Source organism: Bos taurus, chromosome 29 (genome assembly GCF_002263795.3).
Source record: "Bos taurus isolate L1 Dominette 01449 registration number 42190680 breed Hereford chromosome 29, ARS-UCD2.0, whole genome shotgun sequence".
Classification (NCBI taxonomy): Eukaryota; Metazoa; Chordata; class Mammalia; order Artiodactyla; family Bovidae; genus Bos; species Bos taurus.
In genome coordinates this window covers 16,591,756-16,614,781 of record NC_037356.1, presented here as the reverse complement: position 1 = coordinate 16,614,781, position 23,026 = coordinate 16,591,756, and the positions used below count along the sequence as shown (strand labels likewise).

The 23,026-nt window shown below is 47.0% G+C and overlaps 1 protein-coding gene and 1 non-coding gene across 8 annotated transcripts in view; both read right to left on the bottom strand.

The window, feature by feature from the left end:
* TENM4 (teneurin transmembrane protein 4) overlaps positions 1–23,026 on the bottom strand; it is an 851,321-nt gene that overhangs the window by 789,247 nt on the left and 39,048 nt on the right. The window lies entirely within an intron of this gene.
* MIR708 (microRNA mir-708) lies at positions 18,612–18,720 on the bottom strand. The gene has a single exon (NR_030987.1). It is a non-coding gene; the product is annotated as a microRNA mir-708 (primary transcript).

Genomic DNA, 23,026 nt, shown 5'->3' with positions numbered 1-23,026 from the left:
GAAGGCAAGTCCCAAGAAAGTGAATTCACTCTCTCTGGGCTGGTGGGTTTCTCCTTAGCTGCAGAGGGGAGGTCAGAAATCCTGACGCCCACACTGCTCCCCAAAGCAATCAAATCAGAACCTCTAGGGCTGAAGCCCAGGCATCCATAATTTTTTTTCAAAGTCCCCTGTGTGATTCAAGCGTGCAGTAAAGACTGAGAACAGCTGATGGACAGTCACTGCCCATATTTTGGGCAACTTCTACCAGATGGTCAGTAATGCCCACTTAAAACACATATTTTAGATTCAGAGGGTAAGGGGTTTTTTTAATCATAGAAAATTAAAAGCAGCTAGGTTGTTAAACACTCTCTATTTACTTATGCCTCATCTACCAAAATATAATCCCCTGTTAAGAAGAAAGCATGTATGGATTAACTTCCATAATCAAAAAAGGTAATTAATAACCCAGTTAGAACAAGATTCTGAAGGGCTAATAACTGCAAATTATGTACTCTCATTAAAATCTAGCTGTTACAAACTCCACTTATTCAACCAATAACCCCTTGTCTAACAATTTGCTTTACTTTAGAGCTATTAAAAAAGCCTAATTTTCCCCCTGTCCTTACAGATTACCTCCCAGAGCTTTTCAAAGGTCGTGGCCCATGGGTTTCCGCCTGTTGCCAGTACTTTTACCTATACCACCCACTTAGTATAGTGTGCAGTAACAGGCTCTAATTGTCCCTCCTCCCTCCAAGTTACCCCAAATTCCCACCCAGCCAAGCCCCATTTGCCATTTGGGACTCTGAGTACTTGCCACATCTCTGCTAGATAGTACAGAACAATTCCTCTCACACGCAGTATATTATGTCCTTTTGTCCTTAGCTTGTTCCAAAACCACTTACTCAAAGTCTTTCCATTATAAAATAATGAAAAGAAGATACAATTTGAAATCAGATAGCTTTGGCCTAAAAATTTGACTCTAGGATTTCATAAACAGACCCCCCAAATGTGTCGTCACCTGACAGCTGACACAAATGATGAAAAGGTGAGTGAGGAAAAGGGAGTCTTTTCAATAGACGTTGTTAAGTCAATTGGTTATCCATATAAAAAAATGAACCTTGACCTCTATTTCACAATACATAGAAAAATCAATCCCAGATGGACCATGGATCTCAATGTAAAAGGCAAAACCATAAAACTTTTACAAGAAAACACCAGAGACCACCTTCATGACCTTGGTGTAGGCAATGCTTTCTTACACAAAATATAACATGTGCTAAGCGTCTGCCTACAATGCCGGAGACCCAGGTTCGATCCCTGGGTCAGGAAGTTCTCCTGGAGAAGGAAATGGCACCCCACTCCAGTATTCTTGCCTGGAAAATCCCATGGGTGGAGGAACCTGGTAGGCTACAGTCCATGGGGTCGCAAAGAGTCAGACATGACTGAGTGACTTCACTTCACTTCAACCATAAATGAAAAAAAAAATTAATAAACTAAACTTTATCAAAATTAAGAACTTCTCTTTATCTAATGATATGCCATTAAGACAGTAAACATACAAGCCACCAAACGAGAGTCACTACTGACAATATCTGACAAAGGACTTGTGCCAGAATATATAAAGAATTTCTATAGATAAATAAGAAAAGCAAACAATCTCATTTTTCTGAAAAATGTCTTGAATAGGTACTTCACAAAAAAGAATATCCAAATGTTCCAATAAACACATAAAAAAGGTGCTTTGCTTCATTAGAGACGGGAAATGCAAAGCAAACCACAAGGAGATATAAGTATATAACCATCAGAACGACTAAAACAGAAAAAGCAGTTGATACGGAATAGACTGAGCAACCAGAACCCTCATACACTTCTGGTGGGAGTATAAGATAGTGCAATCACTTTGGAACACTGTCTGGCAATATCTACTATATCAGAATATACATACATCCTACAAGCTCTAATTCTAGGACCAAATTAACACCCAAAGACATGGAAAGAAATTTCACTGAAAAGCACCACGGTAACAGTCCCAAACTGGACAATAACTGAATGTCCATCAACAGCAGAGTATATAAATAATGTATACTCACACCAGGCGATACATACAGAGCCTTGACAATGAACGAACTCCAGCTCTGTGCAACAACGTGGCTGAATCTCACACACATGAAACCGAGCGAAAGCAGCAGACACAATTGAGCCCATGCTCTATGACTCCATTTAGATTAAGTTAGAGAACAGGCAAAACAAATCTATAGTACAACAAGTCAAGATAGCAGTTACCCTGGCAGGTACTGAGCGGGGGAAAGAAAGACTGAGAGGGGTCAGGAGGGAACCACGGAGGGGTAATGCTCTGTTTCATGATGAAGGAAGGTTCTGGTTACGTGGTATGTTCACTGTGCAAAAAAATTCACTGAGCTATGCATTTACGAGTGGTGTATGTCGATAAAAAGTTTATACACGCACACAAAACTTGGCTGTTCTACCTTTTAACTGTGTGTGACCTTGGGCAAGCATTTACTCTATCTGGTATTAAGTTTCCTCTTCTGTAAAAATAGAAATTATAATACCACCTACCTTGAAGGGTTGTGGCAAGGATAAAATCGGGGGAGGGGAGTGTATCCACACGAATAGCACCTGGCACACAGAGATGCATTCCGTAAACGAGCTTCCCCACCCTTCTTTAATGCAGCTCTAAAAGAGTCTCTTGTAAACCTGTGACCTTAAGGAATCGTCTCTTTCCTTTTTGTACATTTAAAAATAAACAAACAAAAACCAAGACAAAACAATGGATGTCTAGGGCGTTACAGGGCCCTTTATAGATCATCGTAAATGTTTGGAAGGCATGTCCATGGGTGGAAACAAGCCCACCTCCAGTGAGTTCAGAACCAGGCATGGTCACATCAACAGGGCTGTGAGTCAAACACAAGTATGTGTGTGTGTGTGTGTGTGTGTGTGTACATGCACGCATGCACGCATTGCTCACTCATGTCCAACTCTGTAGTCCCATGGACTGTAGTCCGCCAGGCTCCTCTGTCCATGGGACTATCCCAGCAAGAATATTAGAGCCAGCTGCCATTTCGTTCTCCAGGGGATCTCCCAGACCCAGGGATTGAACCAGTGTCTCTTGTGTTAGCAGGCAGATTATTTACTACTACGCTACCCTGGAAGCTGTTTAACACAAGGATCGTCCCCAGATCTGGTTTATCCATAAACAGTGACAGCGAGCCCTGCACTAAGAGGTCAGAAAGAGCTCAGCAGGAGGCCACTTGCCAAGAAGGCAGCCACCATGTTTTAACCACACACAGGCTGAATCTTCCAGCAGTAACACTCTTCATAGGCAGGAAAAAAACAAGAAAAGAATCACTCTGTTTCTTTAAAACAAGTGCCAACTCACAATGTGAGAAAGTGCAAGTCACAGAAAACATGAGATTTCCCAGGAAATAAACTTGTGATCACCAAGAACTGGAAACCAACCATCATCACACCCACATCCCATCCCCACGGTTGCAGACATGGCTCCTTTGGGTGGGGGGAGCCCTCTAACCCCCATGTGGCCAGGGCGCTGCCCAGGCCACTGAGTTAGCTCCTTAATTCTTTAATTTGCCTAGCAAATATTTACTGAGCATGGATGGATTGGGGGTGGGGGGGGGGTGGCCTTGTATTAGCTGGATACAGGACATCCAGAGAAGAATATGCCTGGACCCTGCCCTCCTGGAGCTTACAGCCTGTGGAGCACTTCAAGAGGTGAATGGGCAAATACAATGCAAGGTGTTATACGCTAAAATGCAGAGAAACACAAAAGACCAGAGAGGAGAGGACACCTTCCTAGAGGTGACACTGGAGCTAAAGGTCAAAGGATGAAGTTAGATCGGGCATCCCTAAACAGAGGGGTCACGGTGAGCAAAACCCAAAAGGAAGAAACTGCCATTGGTATTGCTGGAACAGAGACTAGAGATAAAGAGGGCCAGAAAGAGCAACGGGGAGGCTGGCAGAACCAGATCAAGGAAGGTCTTCCCTTGGACTCTGTCCTGTGGGCCCAATCTACTTCTTTATGACTTGGTTTTTACAGATAAACCTTTGTGGTCAGTTTCATGGTAGGAAACATTAACTCCAATTAAGCGAATGCTGCCCATCTCAAAAAAAAAGAAATTTGAAATTCCATTCCTAACAGCTGAACTGTATGGCAAAACATAATTATTATTATATTCTGAATTTCATTAATAAAAAACTCATGAAATTTGTCTTCTGTCCTATTATACAAGTGCTCCCCTAACACCCTCAGTTTTGCCTCTAGCACTGCAAGACCTAAAATGTTTACTATCTGGCCATTTACAGAGAACGTTTGTTGACCCCCTGATGTAGCTGATGGGGAGAGATGGATGGAGTGGTTTTCAACAGGAGAATAACATGGTGGGTTTGTGTTAAAAAGAGGACCTTGGAAGTTGTATGGGGACAGACTTAAGCAAAAAAGACTGGTGAGAGGGAGGAGGTGTCTCTTGTTTGGCCTTGGCCCAAAGACTCAGCAGATCCTGGTGCAGTGGAATGGAGGTGGGGCGGCAGGTCTGGATCTCACAGGTTAAAGAAGTAGGTGACACTCACGGGCTCGGTGGCTGATGCACGTGTGAGGTGAGGACAAGAGGGAGGTCTCAGAGCATCTTTGGGACCACCAAAGACCATTCAGGGGGCCAGCACCACCAGGTCCCTACCCTGGTAGGGGAGAGGAGCCCTGAGGCTATCCCAGCACATCTAGAGGGGGGTGACTCTAGCCTCTTTGTCTCTTATTCTCTAAAGATGCTATTTTGTTTTTGTAGCCCTTGGAGACAGTTCCCTTCCTGGTACATCCAAACACAGACAAAAAAGCCTCAAAGAACACATTGTACTACAGTACCCTTTGGCACCCTGAATCCCAGTGACCACCCAGCATGGCAGTGTGGCCCCATTTTACAGACAGATAGTGGGGGCCCAGAGAGGAGCTGCACCTGGACCTAGGGGAGTCTTTATGTCCCCCCTCGATGTGCTGATATGCAACCAAGACTGCATTCCTGGCCCCTAACTGTTCTCAGGAGGTCCTCCTCATCTCTGAGTCACACATGCCCCTGAAGCTCCATGGAAGCTCCTGGAGGCCAGCGCCTGTGACCTCACTCCCTGAGATCCTGACTCCTGGGCTGGTCGGCCCTGGGCTCAAACCCTCGCTCTGCCATGTCCTTCCCACTCTGAGTCTCCATCCCTTCACCTGGAAATGGGGTTGAGACTCCTGCATATGTGGTAGTTGAAAGGCTTAAATGGGATCCTACAAAGTGCTCAGTCCAGTGTCTGCTGCTGCTGCTAAGTTGCTTCAGTCGTGTCCGACTCTGTGCGACTACATAGATGGCTGCCCACCAGGCTCTGCCGTCCCTGGGATTCTCCAGGCAAGAACACTGTCTAATGCCTGGTAAATACTCAGTCATGCATAGTATTTTCCTAGGTTGGTTGCCTCTTGGCAATCTGAATTTTTCTGTGCCTGAGTCTGGCTGGAAATGACATATGCAGAGAAGCAGCAGAGTTAAAAGTGTTAACTCAGGTGCCAAAAAAGCTGGGGTCCCAAGCTCAGCTCTGCCACTGAATAGCTGTGTGATCTTGAGTGAGTCAATCACAAAAACAGTTGCTGCCTAATAGTGCAATCAGGAGAATTCAGTGAGTTACAAGATGTGGGGCATCTGGAAGAACGCCAGTCAATAGTAAGGGTTCTATGCGTGCATGCGTGCAAAGTTGCTCCAGTTGTGTCCAACTCTTTGTGACCCATGGATGGTAGCCCGACAGGCTCCTCTGTCCATGGGATTCTCTAGGCAAGCATACTGGAGTGGATTGCCATGCCCTCCTCCAGGGGATCTTCCCCACCCAGGGATCAAACCTGCGTCTCCTGTGGATCCTGCACTGCAGGTGGATTCTTTACCACTAAGCCACCAGGGGAAGCCAAGGGTTCTCTAAGTTCAGCTATTAATGACTAACAGCTATTTTTACTTTCCATGGTAATGTGAACACCAGGCAAAGTGCAGAGACCCAGCAGAACGTGTACCAACAGTGATCCTGGTGGGTTAATTCACCCAGAATATTCTAGGTGCTGCCTCAGTGCTTGGCCTGCACTAGCCTTTGGGATGGCAAGTTGAATCAGGCTCCCCCAGCATATCTGAGGTCCTCACTTCTTTATGGACTGCTAAAAATTGATTTACACAGCCTCACCCAGGCGGTCCTCATCTCTGTATGGATTTATACAGGAAATAGAAACATTCACCATATAGAGTCAGAGGCTCTTATCAAATCTTGACCCTCAAAAAATTCTAAAGCCAAAAGAGATTTCTTTCTTTTAAATAACTCATTTGCTGGCAAAACCTGACCTGAAGTGATGGGAAGCTATTTGTTGTCTTTATTTTTCCCACTTAGTGTGAACAGTTCGCTGCAGAGAAATGAATGGGCTTGATTACAGAGCACTGCCCCAGACTCCAGGGGGTATCACATAATATACAGATATATGCCCTCACTCCTCTCTAAAATCTAAAAATCCACCAAGTTCCAAAACACATCTGACCCCTGAGGGCTTCGGATGATAGAGCGTGGACATGCACGTATTCTTTCCACGGGACAGCTGTAATCACTCTTTTCATCCCCTTCAACCAAAAGATACTGCAAAAGCAAACTGGTGTTTGCCCATAACCAAATGACTTCTTATTTCTCTCTGAAAAAGAAATCAATACGGGGTGTGTTCAAGAGTGATCTGAGAAATGAAACTGGCTTTCCTCTTTTTAATGCAGTTGATATTTCAAAAACAAGTACTTTGTAACCAGCACAAACTCCAGCAGACTGTTCTCAGACAGGAAAATCCAGGTCTGAGGTCAAGGACAGCCCATGTCTCAGGTGGCTTAGCCCAGGAACAGGACAGGATGGGTGTGGAAATGGAAAAGAGTCTCCCTGAGCAGAAGCCTTAATCCTCTGTCTCAACCCAAGATAACACTCTCCTGATGATGTTTACTCACTGTGAAATCCTAGGCGGGAGCAGAAGGCGAGTGCTGAAGCTGGACAGGAGAGAGGCGTACAGTGAAGGCAGAAGGAGCAAGGCAAACTGCGACTTGGTAGCCTAATTGGGAGAGACCCACTTTGTAAACTGCTAACAGCCTTGGGGCACTGGAGTGACAGGCTAAATTAGCAAGCAGAAGGGCTGGTTTCCTTGCTAGTGAAAGCCTGCTCAATGGCTCAGTTGTGTCCGACTCTTTGGGACTCCGTGGACCGCATCCCATCTGGCTCCTCTGGCCATGGGATTCTCCAGGCAAGAATACTGGAGTGGGTTGCCATTTTGTCCTCCACAGGATCTTCCAGGCCCAGGCATTGGATCCACGTCTCCTGCATTGGCAGGAGGATACTTTACCACTGAGCCACCTGAGAAGCCCTGCTAGTGAATATCCCCTCACTAAAGGAAAATCTCAGAGAGGAAATGCACCCATATGATGTTTCTATATATGTGCTCCCAGGGTGCAACATTTGGGTAAGGAAAGCAGGAAGCAGCAACCAGCCTACAGGGCTCCATTTCCCCCAAGCATCTGTGTGCCATCCCCCCTGGTCCCAACCCTGTGTGGCATACAAGGGAACAGGGGACCGAGCTGGCGATGAGCAATGTGAGTACTGATCTCTATCTACGTGCCAAGCAACTCAGGGTCACCCTCCGAGCCTTCTAGGTGTCACTTTCCAGACTCCTTAAGCAGGAGGCACAGACCTTTAAAGCTCTTTCCTCACCAAACAGGTTTTGATTCTTGGGTGGCTTCAATCACCCATCTGCCTTTTTTTCCTCTCTTCTCACCCAGAATGAAATATGGAATTCCCAGCAATTGAACATTGTGAGAAAGAACGTGGGAGAAGGAAATGGCAACCCACTCCAGCATTCTTGCCTGGAGAATCCCAGGGATAGAGGAGCCTGGTGGGCTGCCGTCTATGGGGTCGCAGAGTCGGACACGACTGAAGTGACTTCAGCAGCAGCAGCAGCAGCACATTGTGGAAGGACAGAGTGATACACACACATTAGGGAATGAAGAGACCATTAAGAATTCAGTGAGAAATCCATGCTGGCCCCAGGGTTCTCCACGGAATGTTATTCGGTTGGGATCTGGCTTCTCCTTTACTCCTTGCCTCCCCACCCCAGCACCTAAGCAACGCCTACTCTTCTTCTTGCACACCCTCCAGCACCCTGACCTCTCTTCCCTGTAGCCATTTTTTCCCTCATGATTCCCTCCCCCTTCCACTCTAAAATGCAGCTATGACCAGCTGAGTGCCTACCTGTGTGCTAGCTTAGTACATGCGCAGAGATGATGGGGTTTAGTCCTCCAATCAGCCTGTGGAATAGACAGGTCACCCCTTTTTGGAGAAGGGAGGTTGCAGCTCAGAGATGAAGAAACTCGCCCAGAATGACATGACTGGAAGGTAGTGGAGGAAAGAAGCAAACTCACGTCCCTGGGCAGAGCTGGGCAGAGCTGGGAATTCTTGGGCCTCCACTGCCTCATCTGACAAACAAATACTACCTTCTTCTTCTTCAGGCCTGCTTGGTGCTCAGACAGTAAAGGACCCACCTGCAATGCAGGAGACCCGAGTTCGATCCCTGGGTCAGGAAGATCCCCTAGAGAAAGGAATGGCTTCCCACTGCAGTATTCTGGCCTGGAGAATTCCATGAACAGAGGAGCCTGGAAGGGCGACAGTCCATGGGGTTGCAAAAGAGTTGGACACGACTGAGCAACTAACACTTGGGGGCTTCCCTGGTGGCTCAGACGGTAAAGAACCTGCGTCTTCATGGGATGCTTTTAAAGACTAAATGGCACAGCCAAGCTATCCATCAGTCCTCAGCAGCTATCTGAGCGTCATTACATCCCAAGAAGCGGTGAAAGCACAGCTTCTGTTTCCCATCTGCGGTCTTTACATGACGGGACCGCACCAGCCCTCCCGCTGACTCCTGCATTTTAACAATGGCAGATGAGATGGGAAGAGGCAGGATGAGGAGATGGAGGCGAGGGAAGAGCCTGCCCAAAGGAGGAGAGGTGGGACTCCGAGACATGTGCGGGAATAAGAGAGGTGCTGAGTCTAACTGCCAGACGGAAGGAGGAGGGAATGTTCTAGAAGGTGGTGGAGCATCGGGGAGCTGAGTTAGGCAGTGAGGATCCGATGTCTGGCTCTGGTAGCCACTAGGTGGGGGAGGGAAAGAGGTGAGGGTGGGCCTGAAGGGAGGGGGTGAGGCTAAAGGAGGGAGAGGGATCAGACATGAGGAGAGGTGGCTAAAAACTTTGGCAGATGCCTCAGGCTTGTTCTCTGAAAGGGATACAAAGTAAGAGCTGCAGACCTGGGTCCCCCAACCTGAAGCAAAATCAGCACCTCCCCCACAGAATCGCTTGCAGACTGACTAAAACCTCGTTCTGCCCAGATCTGGCTTGCACTCTCAGGCGTGTTCAGTACTGATCACGTTCGCTACCTCTGAAGGCTCTCTCCAGGCAAGAGGGAACCCTCAAATGCATTCACAGCACGCCCGGCTCTCCCCAGCATCCTCTGAACCCCACCTGCCTCTGCACCCCAGAGGTTGCCAAAGGGCAGATGCACAAGATGAAGGGCTGGCTTCCAGTCCACGTCCCCGTTTCAGGTCCTTCTCCTCTGTCACTTCCCAGCTGTATGATTTTGAGCAGATCGCTTTTTGAATCTTAGTTTCTATATCTCTAAAGGGCCTGGAGAATCCCAGGGACGGGGGAGCCTGGTGGGCTGCAGTCTCTGGGGTCACACAGAGTCGGACATGACTGAAGTGACGCAGCAGCAGCAAAGGGCCAATGAGGCTACCTACCCTTCAGATTTTTGTGGTTTTTTAAATGTGATAATCACTGCTTTGTGCTTACTTAGTACTGTCCAACTCTTTTTCGATCCCATGGACTGCAGCCAGCCAGGCTCTCCTGTCCATGGGATATCCCAGGCAAGAATACTGGAGTGGGTGGCCATTTCTTCCTCCAGAGGCTCTTCCCAACCCAGTGATGGAACTTACGTCTCCTGCGTTGGCAGGCAGATTCTTTACCAGTCACTGAGCCACCTGGGAAGCCCCCGAATCAGTGCTTCATGATCTATAAAACACCATATAATTGTATTATCCTGTTTACCACTAATACTTGATGACCGACTACTGAGGGTTGGATTTGTGTCCCCTAAAAGACATTTTTGAAGTCCTTACCTCCAGTACCCGTGAATATGCCTGTATTTGCAGGGTCTTTGCAGGTGCAATTAACATGTAAATCAGGTTGAGAACGCACTGCATTAGAGGGAACTCATTCCATTATGCGGAGAAGACAATAGCAACCCACTCCAGTACTCTTGCCTGGAAAATCCCACGGATGGAGGGGCCTGGTAGGCTGCAGTCCATGGGGTCGCTAAGAGTTAGACATGACTGAGGGACTTCACTTTCACTTTTCACTTTCATGCATTGGAGAAGGAAATGGCAACCCACTCCAGTGTTCTTGCCTGAAGAATCCCAGGGATGGGGGAGCCTGGTGGGCTGCCGTCTATGGGGTCGCACAGAGTCGGACACGACTGAAGCGACTTAGCAGCAGCAGCAGCATTCCAGGATGACCAGTATCCTTAAAGAAGAGAACATACAGAGAGAGAGAGAGAGAAAGAAAGGAGAATGCCCTGGAGACACGGAGATGTACAGAGGGCAGATAGTCATGTGAGGACAGAGGCAAAGACTGGAGTTAGCAGCTGCAAGGCAAGGAACACCAAGGACTGCTGGGGACCACCAGAAGCCAGGAGAGAGGCATGGGACAGATTCTCCCCCAGGAGCCCCCAAGAAGGAACCAACTCTCCTGACACTCTGATTTTGGGCTTTTAGCCCCTAGAACTGTAAGACAATAAATTGGCAACAGTTGTGAGCAACTGGGGCTGGCAACGGATGTGAGCATCTGGGAAGGAGTGAGTACTTCTTTCTCGGTGCGACACGCCTTGTTCTTCTGTTAGGGCACTTTCTGCATGGTAGAACTGTTGGTGTGTTCGTTTCTTAGAGCTGCCATAACGAAGTACCGCCAAGGAAGCGGTTTGAATCAACAAGAATTTACTGTCAGTTTGCTCGTCTGTAAAATGGAGGCATAAGATCCGTCCTACCTTAAGTGTTTAAGATGTGCTGAATGCTCTGCAGGGGTGCGATAAAAACAAGATCCTTATACACCTAATTTCCTGGCTGTATCTTTGCCCAGACCCTCCCCATGCTCGCGTCCTTTCCTCTTTGCTTCCCTGTGGACAATACATTTTTAGGACTCGGATGAAATCCTGGTCCTTCTGCAAGCTTTTCTTGACCAGCCTAACCACTCCTCCATATCCCACCCTCTGAAACCACATGAATTTCAGTACTCTCCCAAGGTGTACAGTCCAGTTAGGCATCTTTTCCTCGGTTTGGGACTTAATCCTGTCCCATTCCTTGCCTCTCTTAGTTCTTTATATCATGCTTTCTATCTAGTTCTTATTCAAGCAGTTCCATAGATTGGTTGCTGATTGCCTCTTTTTTGCAAACCCCAGAAAAAGAGGGTCAAAGTCATACAACCCTCACCCAAATATTGAGTCACTCTGTAGCCCAACCTGCCTCAAAGTGGAGACAAGGGGTCTGTCTGCAATAGAAGTCTTGTGATCCCCAGACTTGAATAGCCTCTTCACATCTGCCTTCCTGGCTCCCAAAGCAGCCCAGCTGTTCACACTCGTGCAAGGGCCCCTTCTGCCCAGGGGCAAGGAATTGGCTGCCAAACTGCAGCCCTAATTGAGAGGCATCAGTGGCTGAAGCATCAGCCTCCCTGCCTTTTATGTGGTTCCCAGCCCAGTAAAACGTACAGATTCCTCTGACCTTCAGGCACAGTGGCTGTAGGGTGTCCCAACCCCTCTCTCCTCTCTGGTTCACACTGTGGGGCCATCTAATTTCTCTGGGGCAGAGAAGCAAGAGGGGTGGGGATAACTTCATGAGTCACCGAAGCCCAGAAAGCCACACTCAAAGGAAGCTGCCCTCTGGGTCAGCAGGGGCAATGACAGCTGGGAACCGGGCCATCGACAGAGGGACTCTGCCCCTCACTCCTTCTGCATGTGAGGTTTTTCCCAGGCACCGCGTCGAGGGCCTTCAGAACCAAGATAAGGACACAGGGGTTTCAGCAGGCACTTTATATTCAGACAGCAGATCTATGGAGCACAGAGAAAAGTAGCCGCTGACTTTGAGGAGTTAGGGAAGGATTCAGAGGGCTGATATCCAGGGGCAAGCAGAAGCTAAGAAAGCAAAGTCCACCCAGCTAGCCAGGGCTGGGGACATAAGATTCATGGTCGCCTACCATGTACCAGGCAGTGTGCTCATTGATTTTCACTCACAAGTTTATTTTGCCCTTAAAGTAGCCCCACAGTATGGGTATTACTCTTATGAACATCTCCATTTTGCAAAAGAAGAAACTCAAGCCCAAGGAAGCTGAGTGACCTGAACAAGCTGCAAGCCGGTAAGGGGCAGAAGCAGGATTCTAATTCAGGCCCGAGGAACCCCAAAGCCTGCCTCCTCAGGATTCTAATTCAGGCCCAAGGAACCCCCAAAGCCTGCCCCCTCTGCCATGTGCCACAGAACTACGGGGTGATGGTACACGTGGTCCCATCTTGCTTCTTCTCCAGATGCTGTTTCCCGAGTTCATCTGCTATTTCCAAACATTTGGCATCTGGATAATCCCTTTCCAGGCCAGAGGTAGGTGCCATTCACCGTCTGCAAGAAAGGACCTGTCCGCAAGCAGACACAAAGTTAGAGGGAGTGCGGCAGTGTAGACAACGGAGCTGCACTGGGAGCCGGAAGGCAGCGGGGAGGAGGCCATTCAGGTCTGCAGATCACAGCACTTCCACTGAGAATGGCCCTCTTGTCCCAGACATTTTAAGGACGCCTAGCTTCTGGGTGGTCCAATACTTGGGAAGGGGCCTATACAACTTTTTTTTCCCTCCCTTTCTTCTGAGGCTTGCAAGCAACCAGCCCAGCCCACCAATCTATAGATGCTGTCAAAGACATGCTGCACGGTCGAGTTAGAAAGAAAAGTCTAGCATTTAAAAATGCCAACACTCCACCGCCACGCAAGACCTGTTTATAAGTGGTTTCTCATTAAATCTGCATGACAACCTTGTATGGGAGGTATTATTGTTCTCATTCCTATAGAAGAAAAATTAAAGTTCAGAGAGACTGGTTTTTAAAGTAATGAATTTACATATGTGTGTTTACTTACTTCTCTCCCAAATCGTGCAAGAAAAATTATATGGAGTCCGGTGCAGACAAAAGGTCTAAAATCTGAAATGTGGACCCAGGTTGCTGTAAGTTCTGTGTTTTCCTCTCCCCCGCACCATGCTCTGTAGCACCCCACCACGGGGGTCCTTTAATCTAGGACACCGCCAACCCTCACCCCCCAACTCCATGGCTCCAAAATAGGATGCAATATACAAAGGTTCCCTTTGCCTGTGAAATTTCAGAAGCAGCAAGCGGAAGCGGGGGTGTCTCATTTGAGCTGAGAGTTTCTTTAGGGGCTTGTAAAAGTCAGCAGTGCTCACCCAGCCCTACCTCCTAGAGCCCTGAGAAGAGACATGAATTTGAAGCCACTGCTGTACTTACAAACTGCACGATCCTGCTCAGAACGTTTACTCTCCTAGTAATTTTGTTTTTCATATCATGAGAATATTAATAGCCCTGACTACTGCTCACTGACAGAGCTTTTCAGGGGTGTGAGTGGGGAGATGGGTGCAGACAGCCTTTGTCAGCCATAAACTGCTGTACAAACGTGAGAACTACTTTCATTCCTACCCAGGTCACCACACAGAAATATGGACCCAGTGAGACAGAACCTTAAATTAAAGACGCTCAGAAATGACGGAAGAATGTATTCAGCTATATTCAACAGTCGTACTAGAGTACCTTGCTCTGGGATGGGAGATCAAAGACAGACTGAACAGGACTTCACTGGTAGCCCAGTGGTTAAGAATCCGCCTGCCAGTGCAGAGGACATAGGTTTGATCCCTGATCCAGGAAGATTCCACATGCTGCAGGGCAACCCGTGCACTGCAACAACTGAACCCTTGTGCCCTAGGGCCCATGCTCTAGAACAAGCGAAGCCACCGCAATGAGAAGCCTGCACGCCACAACTAGAGAAAGCCCTGCCCAGCAATGACCACCCAGCAAAGCCAAAAATAAATATATAAAACAGGTAGCTCAGCTGGTAGAGAATCTGCCTGCAATGCAGGAGACCCCGGTTCAATTTCTGGGTCGGGAAGATTCCCCTGGAGAAGGGACAGGCTACGCATTCCAGTATTCTTGGGCTTCCCTGGTGGCTCCAATGGTAAAGAATCCACTTGCAATGCAGGAGACCTGAGTTTGATTCCTGGGTTGGGAAGATCCCCTGGAGGAGGGCATGGCAACACACTCCAGTATTCTTGCCTGGAGAATCCCCATGGACAGAGGAGCTTGGGGGGATATAGTCCATGGGGTCACAAAACGTTGGCATGACTGAGTGACTAAGCACAAATAAAATAAGGACCACGGTGTGTTAGGTTCTAGAACTGACAAGGAGGCCCAGGCTGGATAGACAGGGCAGGAGCTACTGATGAAAGGATACTGGAACTGTGTCTTAAATAAGTAGATTTGGCCCAAAAGACACAAGGAAGGCATTCCAAGCAGAGAGAACAGCACAGGGAAGACACAGAGGTCTGAGGAGGGCAGTGTGGTACTTCAGTGGGGGAGTGACCTTCCAGGTACCAGGTGGGCAGGAACCCGGCCCCTATACTTCATAAGAAGGGAACAGCATGTATTCATCAGGGGGACATCCCTGCACCTGCCCTGAGTGACTTTTCACAGCCAGACACAGGGGGACAGCCCCAAACCTCACTGACCCACAGGACTGTCAGCGTTTCTCTGGCCATTTGTTACCCTCATTTGCCAGCAATTTTCTGAAGTCAAGCCAATCCATCAGGCACATGAGTTCCTAGTGCTTTAGTGAGCAGAAATCTAATGGTTCCATTTTCTTCCCTGGGAAAGGAGAAAAGGTTGAAATGAGTAGTTATTTCCCATATTTACATGGTTCCTTTCTTCTAGCATGAAACAACTTATGGACAAACAATCTGTTAGGAAGGCAGAAAAAAAACCACGATCCCTGCCATCATGGCTAAGGAAGAGGCACTGGGGGTAGGAGGGTAATATTTCTGCTTTGTCAGAACAATTAAAGACTTTGATTCTTTGAAATCTGAGATGAGGACTTAAAGCTAGAGCAGATCTTGAACACTACCTTATCCAACATACAAGTGTAAAACTCCCTGATAAAACAGCCTGGCCAAGCAGCAGGCACCAAGCCTTTGCTTGTTTAACCTCTGTCTATTAATTTGATGGTTTTGATGAATCTTACTTCTGATGGGAACACAAGCATTGCACATCAAACACTGCACATCAGGGCTTTCCTGGTGGCTCAGTGGTAAAGAATCTGCCTGCCAATACAGGAGACGGGGGTTCTGTCCTGGGCTGGGGAAGATCCCATATGCTGCGGGGCAACAAAGCTCATGTACCACAGCTACTGAGCTGGTGCTTTCAAGCCTGGGAGCCGCAACTACTGAAACCCGAGCGCTCTAGAGCCTGAGAGCTCTACAACCCATTGGCTTCACAAGAGAAGCCAATGCAATAAGAAGCCCACACACGGCAACTAGAGAGTGGCTCCCACTCGCCACCACAAGAGAAAAGCTCGAGCACCAACAAAGACCCAGTGCAGCCAAAAATAAAGAAACAAAATCATTTTTTTAAAACAGCATTGCACATCAAGACTTCCCTGGTGGCTCAGTGGTTAAGAATCTGCCTTGCAATGCAAGGGACATGGGTTTGATTCCTGGTCGGGCCACTAAGCCCATGCACTGCAACTAGAGAAACCAGAGCACTGCAACGAACAGCCCAGGTGGTTCAACAAGACCCAGCAAAGCCCCAAAAGTTTTTTTTTTTTAAGTAAAAAATAAATTATAAAAAGAAAAAGAGGGACTCAGAGGGGGGGAAAAGTGGAGATTTTTGGAAAGAGACCTAGAGTCAAATTTGGATCTTCTCCTTCCATAGAAGACTTCTTAAGCGACTATGACCTTAGGAAAAGACATTGAAATGCTTTGAGCTTCCTCCTCTGTAGAGGATGGGTTGTAAAACCTTCCTTGCTGGGGTTGTTATAAGGATCAAGTGGACTAGTGTATATAAAGTGCCCAGTAGAGTTGCCTGGCACGCAGCCGACACTCAATAAATGGTAATTATTATCATCTCATTAGCCCAAATTCCCACCCAAGGCAGAAATCCTTCTTTAAACAACCCTGACACACTAAAGAGCTGTCAGGTCTCTACTTGAATAAATATTAGTTGATTGATTTGGTAATCAGTTGGTTCTAAGTACCCAGGACAAACACACCTTACTTTATTACTCCAAGTTCTTAGATATGCTTTAGTAGCAAGACCTCATCCCTCTCCACAGGCTGGTACTTAATGGCTAACTCCTTCCCAGCACAGGGCCAGACTCTACTCCCTACAACTCCTCTCCAATCCATGCTTTGCTTTCTTAGCCATGTTTTTGTTTTAAACATGCAGACTCCTTTCAAGAACGTCCCAGAAAGCTGCACATACATGGAACCAATTGCCTACAACTTGATGGGTGTCTCAGATCTTGCCAAGGACTTACTGTACTCCAGGCTAAGCACTACTATTCTGGAACCTCCCGAACAAGGTGCAGACACTACTGCTCTGGTTCACCAAACATTCTTCTCATCCTCTCTGCCCAGCACTTTCCCTATAACTTCAGAAGAGGAAAGAGATGCCATACTCAAGTTCTGTAATCACTAGACCACAGTTCAAATTTGAGTTTCCCTATACAGTTCATCATTCAGCCTCAGTTTCCTCATCTACACAATGGGGATAATCACAGTACCTACCTCGTAGGGCTGTGTTTGAGGGTAGAGGGGGATCATGCATGTTGATGCTTAGCACAATGCCTGGCACAGAGTAAACACACAACGGCAGTTAGCTATTGCTATTTTTCCTATTACATCTGTTCCCTTGCTCCCATTCCCACCATAGACACTGCAGCTTGCCACTGTTCTGCTTAAAAGGATGCTTCAGAATATATATTCAATTCTAGAACTCAAGATGGGCCTTCCCTGGCAGCTCTCAGCTGGTAAAGAATCTGCCTACAATGCGGAAGACCCGGGTTTGATCCCTGGGTCAGGAAGATCCCCTGGAGAATGGAATGGCCACCCAGTATCTTTGCCTGGAGGATTCCACAGATAGAGGATAGAGTCCAAGGTGTGTTGCCAAGAGTGGCTAACACTTTCACTTTCACAGGACTCAAGACAGCCCTGCATGTCATGCCTGGGCTGTTGGGCAGGGTGCACTATGCTCAAGTCAGACTCAGCCCCAGAGGCACTCTGATTGGCATGTACATGGCCTTTGATTAATAAAAATGAGACAAATTTGAAGCCCTGATTTAAAAATGCAGCAGTTCAGAGCCTTCCATGGTGCTACAGGGGCTAAGACTCCAAGCTTCAAATGTAGGGGGCACAGGTTTGATCCCTGGTCAGGGAACTAGGATCCCACATGCTGCATAGTTTGGCCAAAAAAAAAATTTTTTTAATTGTAGTAGTTCAGTAGATTAAAATATAATAAACAAATGATCTTGGATAAGGGAAAAACTAAGTGGGATCCATGGAGATTTAAAAAAAAAAAAAGCAAGAAAATACTGATGGCCTTTCCGTATTATTCTTCATCCTCCTTCCCTCCCTCTCTTCCTTTTAAAAAACAAACATGTACTGAGTGGTTACCTGTGTCAGCCTTGTGCTAAGCAGTGGGAATACAAGACAAATAAGCCCTGGTTTCTGCCCTCAAGGAGCTCACAGTCTGGGGTTTTGGGGTAGGGGGAGACTTGGGAAGAGAATGCAGTGGGGCAAGTCCCCCAGTAGGATAAGCACAGGTGTTGAGGCTACAGAGGACAGAGCCTTGGACTCCAACGGGGATACAAAGGGATAGGGATATTTCCCCAAGAAGGGGACATTCAAAGTGAGACCTTTTAACCATTTCTTATGAGACACTTTTGCTGGTTATAAAAGTAATATAAATTTATGGCAAGAGATTTAGAAAGCACAACCATACCAAAGAAAAAACATCAACGATTTCTCACCAGAGAGAGCAACTCATTCAGAAACATTTCTCCATCTTTCAACCTGTATGTTTAACATGAATGAGTTCACGATGTCTCAACAATTTGATAAGCTCACTGTTTTGCTTAGCATTCAGGTGTAAGCATTTTTCCATCGAGCTCAGTCTGTAAGAGCGACCTCTGGGTCTTTGATTGAGGGGACAGAGCCCCAGAGCCCGGGAGCCAGGGCAGGCTCAGAGGAGACAGGACAAGTTGGGTTTCGGCGACCAGGTGGAATCCAGCAGAGCATCCCGCATCTCACAACTCTGGATGGCTGGATGGGCCGTGGCACGCAGGAGACAGTCCAGCTGGGAGGGTCCTCGGAAACAGGCGGTGGTCGATGCCATGGGATGGATGAGGTCCCTCAGGGAGGGTGTGCAGGGTGAGAAGAGAGATGACTTAGGGTAAGGTCCCTGCCCTCTAGAAGCTCACAGTCTAGATGCGTTCATGTGCAAGTCGTTTACCCCCAGCTAGATTGTAAGCTCCTTGAGGGCAGTTACCACTTCACACACAGCAGTCCCTCGCCAACCAGGGGGGCTGGGTTTCTGAAAACCCCTGGGGAGGAGAAGTCAGGCTTGAGGAATTTAGGACCTTACTGGGGAAAAAACAGGGTTAGGGGAATGAAGTCAAGAGTGAACTTAGGAAATCATTACATTTTTTTGCATCGAAAGAAAGAAAAACAGTAAGAACAGCATATTCAAAACATTGAGTAACAATGACACTTCAATTATCAGTGTGTTTTTCAACAACACAGAAGACTTTGCAATTTATTTTCATTTACCAGCCATCCCTTTCATGGGGCTCTCCCCTTCATAGTTCTAACAATATGTTTGTACATCCTTTTTTTTTCATTGCTAGAAAAATACACTGGCCAAGAGTCATCTTCTTTGGTATATTTCCCCATGCAAATATTCAATGTCTTTTGGGGATTTTTATAACTCTGAACTACTGATTCCTATCTCTTGGTGCCCCCTGCAAGCACATGCCCATATCTTAACAGGTACGAGTGGGATTCTGGTCTCGTTCCCCTGCTTCTGCAAACATCTCTCCACTAGACTGCCCTCCACTTTGCCTAATTCCCTCTTTTCCATCCTCTGGACAGATTCCATCATCCCCCAGGAATTACCTCAGATTCTCCAAGGCTTCTGAAAGACTAGACCAAGTGAAGGTGTCAGTGTTAGAATTTTGGTGTCTGTTTTCCATAGCACCTGGTACATTATGCACTCACTAGCTCACAGGAGTTGCTCAGAGGGTTCTTGCTGAACCGAGCAATCTCCTAACCCGAAGGAAAGGATGTGGATTTTATCTCTTTGCACTCACTGCTCCAGATGAATATTAAACCTTGCACACAGCATAAATATTGAAATATTTGTAGGCACATTTAATTTCCCTTCTGACAGGCCATGATGACAAGAAGGAACTAATAGATGCAATCTATCTGCATTCACGAAGGCAATTTTGAGTTTCACATGACATGCTGTCAATAGACTCAAAAGATATGGCCCTTTAGTGAAGGAATTCTCCATCTTTTCCAGCCCAGAGACCACTTGGATAAAGCAGGAGACACACTAACCTGCAATTCCCCTATGCACGTTCATCACACCAAAAAGTGATCAGCAGCTGACTATAGGGGAGAACCAGCTCTATTTTGCATGAGTACCAACAAAACAATACCTTTTAAATGAAATGATAGTCCATTACATTTACATAGCACTTTACACTTTACAAAACGCTTTCATGTACATTTTTTTAATCTCATTTTTTCTTTGCAGCTACTCTGTGAAGTGGTCAGAGAAGGTACCCATATCTTCATTTTGCAGATAAAGGAACTGAGGCTTATTTATTCTCAAGAAAGGGATCAAAAAGGAAAACAACTCACTCATTCAATCTGAGCCCCCACCATGCTGTTACCAGCTGGGTTACATATGAAAAAACAAAACTCAATTATAATGCTATTTTCCATGCCCTATAATTGCCAGTTCCCAAGATAAGGCCTCCCCCAATTTACTCCCCTACCCCACCTGTCTTCTGCTATTCTGGCCACAAACTAACCAGCCTGGCCCAGGAGGACATTTGAGTCCATTACCTATGAGGAAAGTAACAAACGCATGTCCAGTACCACATGCCCACACGTATGAGAATCAGCGTTCAGCGCTTCTCTGCATGATCCGTTATGTCCACACAACAGCCCTGCAAAGGAGGGTCTGCAATGCCCATCTTGTAGATGAGGAGGTTATGAAGGAGCGTCTTACACAACTTGTCCACCTCGCAGGGCTGTTCGTGGAAGAAGCGAGGCTGCCCACCCTCAGCCTTCTTTTCCATTCTTTCCCATAGGCCAGGGACTGATAAGTAGCAGGACCAAAACTTAAACCCAGGTCATTTGATTCGGGATTCTTGGGTAATCTTTCTAACATACTCCTCTGCCTCCAAGAAAGCCCAGCAAAACTATGATGGACATAGATCCTCCAGAGCCTCTCACAGTCCTTAATCTGTTGCTGTTGTTCAGTCGCTAAGTCATGTCCGACTTTTTGCAGCCTCATGGACTGCAGCACTCCAGACTTGTCCGTCCTTCACTATCCTCTGGAGTTTGCACAAACTCACGTCCATTAAGTTGGTGATGCTACCTAACCAAATCATTTAATCCTCTACAGAAAACTCACAGCAATCAGTCCTTTAGAAATGCAGAAAGTGAGGCTTAGTGAATGCCTTGCCTTGTGACCAAGGTCACAGGCACAGAGACTTGCTGAGCCAGGATTGGAAACCAGGTCTTGTTCTGGGACAGCAGGGCAGCCCCAAGGTCTAGCCTTAACAGCTGGAGAGCTGGTGTGCTCCACCCCCACCTCCCAGCTCAGCACCAGCGAGGCTTACAAAGACGTAACCCCAGGAGGAAGCGGCTGCCCCACAGTGAGGTCTCTGTACAGCACACGCATGGAGACTAAATCACCTGACATTTAGGATTCAGTCCCCGAAACCCCAAATCCTCGATGAGAAGAAAAAATCTATTTTAAATGAATTCACTGGGACATTTTCGTTTTGAGGAAGTGGGGGTTGAGCCAATTGGAGAAGAAGAGAGACCTATGAGCACCAACCAAGAGAATGCAAGGTTCAAGCTGGACACATGGTTCCAGGGGAAATGAAAAGCAAAGCTGCAGAGACAGGGAGGAGATTGGTGATTGCCAGCGGGTGGGGAGGGGTAGTGAAGCGTGACTGCTTGACGAGTGAGGGGTTTCCTTCTGGGGTGACAATGTCTTAGGACTAAATAGAGGGGACGGTTGCCCAACATTGTGAATGTACTAAGTGCCACTCAACTGTACATTTTAGACAGGCTTATGGTGAATCTATAGTAAATTTCACCTCGATTTTAAAAAAAGGGGAGGGAAAAAGGGCAAGCTGTGTTTGCCAAGCAGAGTGCCAGGTGAACGATGCCTTTGTGCTTGTAGCTGAAGTTGGTCCTCTTGTAAAGAAGCTGTAGAGTCATTTTGCATACAGGGTGCTCAGCACGTGGGTAGGGGGTGTGCGCTAGGAAGAAGTGAAGTTGCTCAGTCCTGTCTCACTGTTTGCGATCCCATGGACCGTAGCCTACCAGGCTCCTCCGCCCATGGAATTCTCCAGGCAACAGTACTGGAGTGGGCTGCCATTTCCTTCTCCAGGGGATCTTTCTGACCCAGGGATCGAACCCAGGCCTCCCGCATTGCTGGCAGATGCTTTACTGTCTGAGCCACCAGGGAATTGTGCATCTGTTCATTTAGCAAGTGTGTGCATGTGTGTGTATTTACACAACAGGCAAAGGGGACTGCTTCAGGATTAAATTTTCACAGCTTGATTCTTTGACACTGTAACACGTTACACTGTCCAAATTTACCAGCAGTAATAATAGTAGGAATAATGATAACAGTAACATTATTATGACACGGTTGTTATTAAACAGTGGCAGGTACTATTTACTGAGAGGTTGCTATGAGCCAGGCACTCTGATAAATATCTCACATGCATCATCTCATTTAATGCTCACAACATCCCATGGAAAAGGAACTCCCTCCACTTTTCAGGTGAGGGAACTGACACAAGGTTAAAGGCTTGTCCAAGGTCACACATTGATAACAACACAGTCAGGATTGTAATCAGGTCCATGTGACTGACACTCGTGACTGGAGGGACACATAATCACATTAGCCAGAAACAACTCCTATTAACACTCTAATAAATTTCACTTTGAATTGTTTCTGTAGTTCATATAGTTAAAGCTACAGATGTGCTTACATTTCTGGGTTTTTTTTCCTCCTTACAATGTCCTCTTAACATTTGCCGACATCTCTGCAAGTCCCCATATGTTTAATTTTGAAAACTTATATCTATTCTGTCCCAGGGATGCTGCTAAATAACTTTCATCTTTAATGTTGACCTGGAAAGTGCTTTCCAGCCCTCTGTGCATATAAATAATGTTGTGCTGAATATTTCTGTCCATCCACTTTCTCTGCATTCCTGCTTTTCCTTAAGGATTTTTGTATTCGCGACATTTTTGTATTCTCGATACTTTTGTGTTCTCGATGTGCACTGAAACTCACGTCTTCATCTGAAACCCTGCCTGGCAAGAGCATTGTCTGTGGAGGTTTCTCCAAAGACATCCCCAGAGCCAGGACTCTAAATTCCTGAGTGGGGTTGGGGCCCACGCTGGTGGCTCTGCTCTTCCCACTGTGCCTGGGCCGATGCTCCCCAGCCCCCTCCTGCAGGGACATCTGTTCTGACCCAAAGGAAGTTTCCCTGCCTCACTGCACTGACTCCTGACTGGTAGGGCCTACTGGCCATCTTCTAGGTTCTAA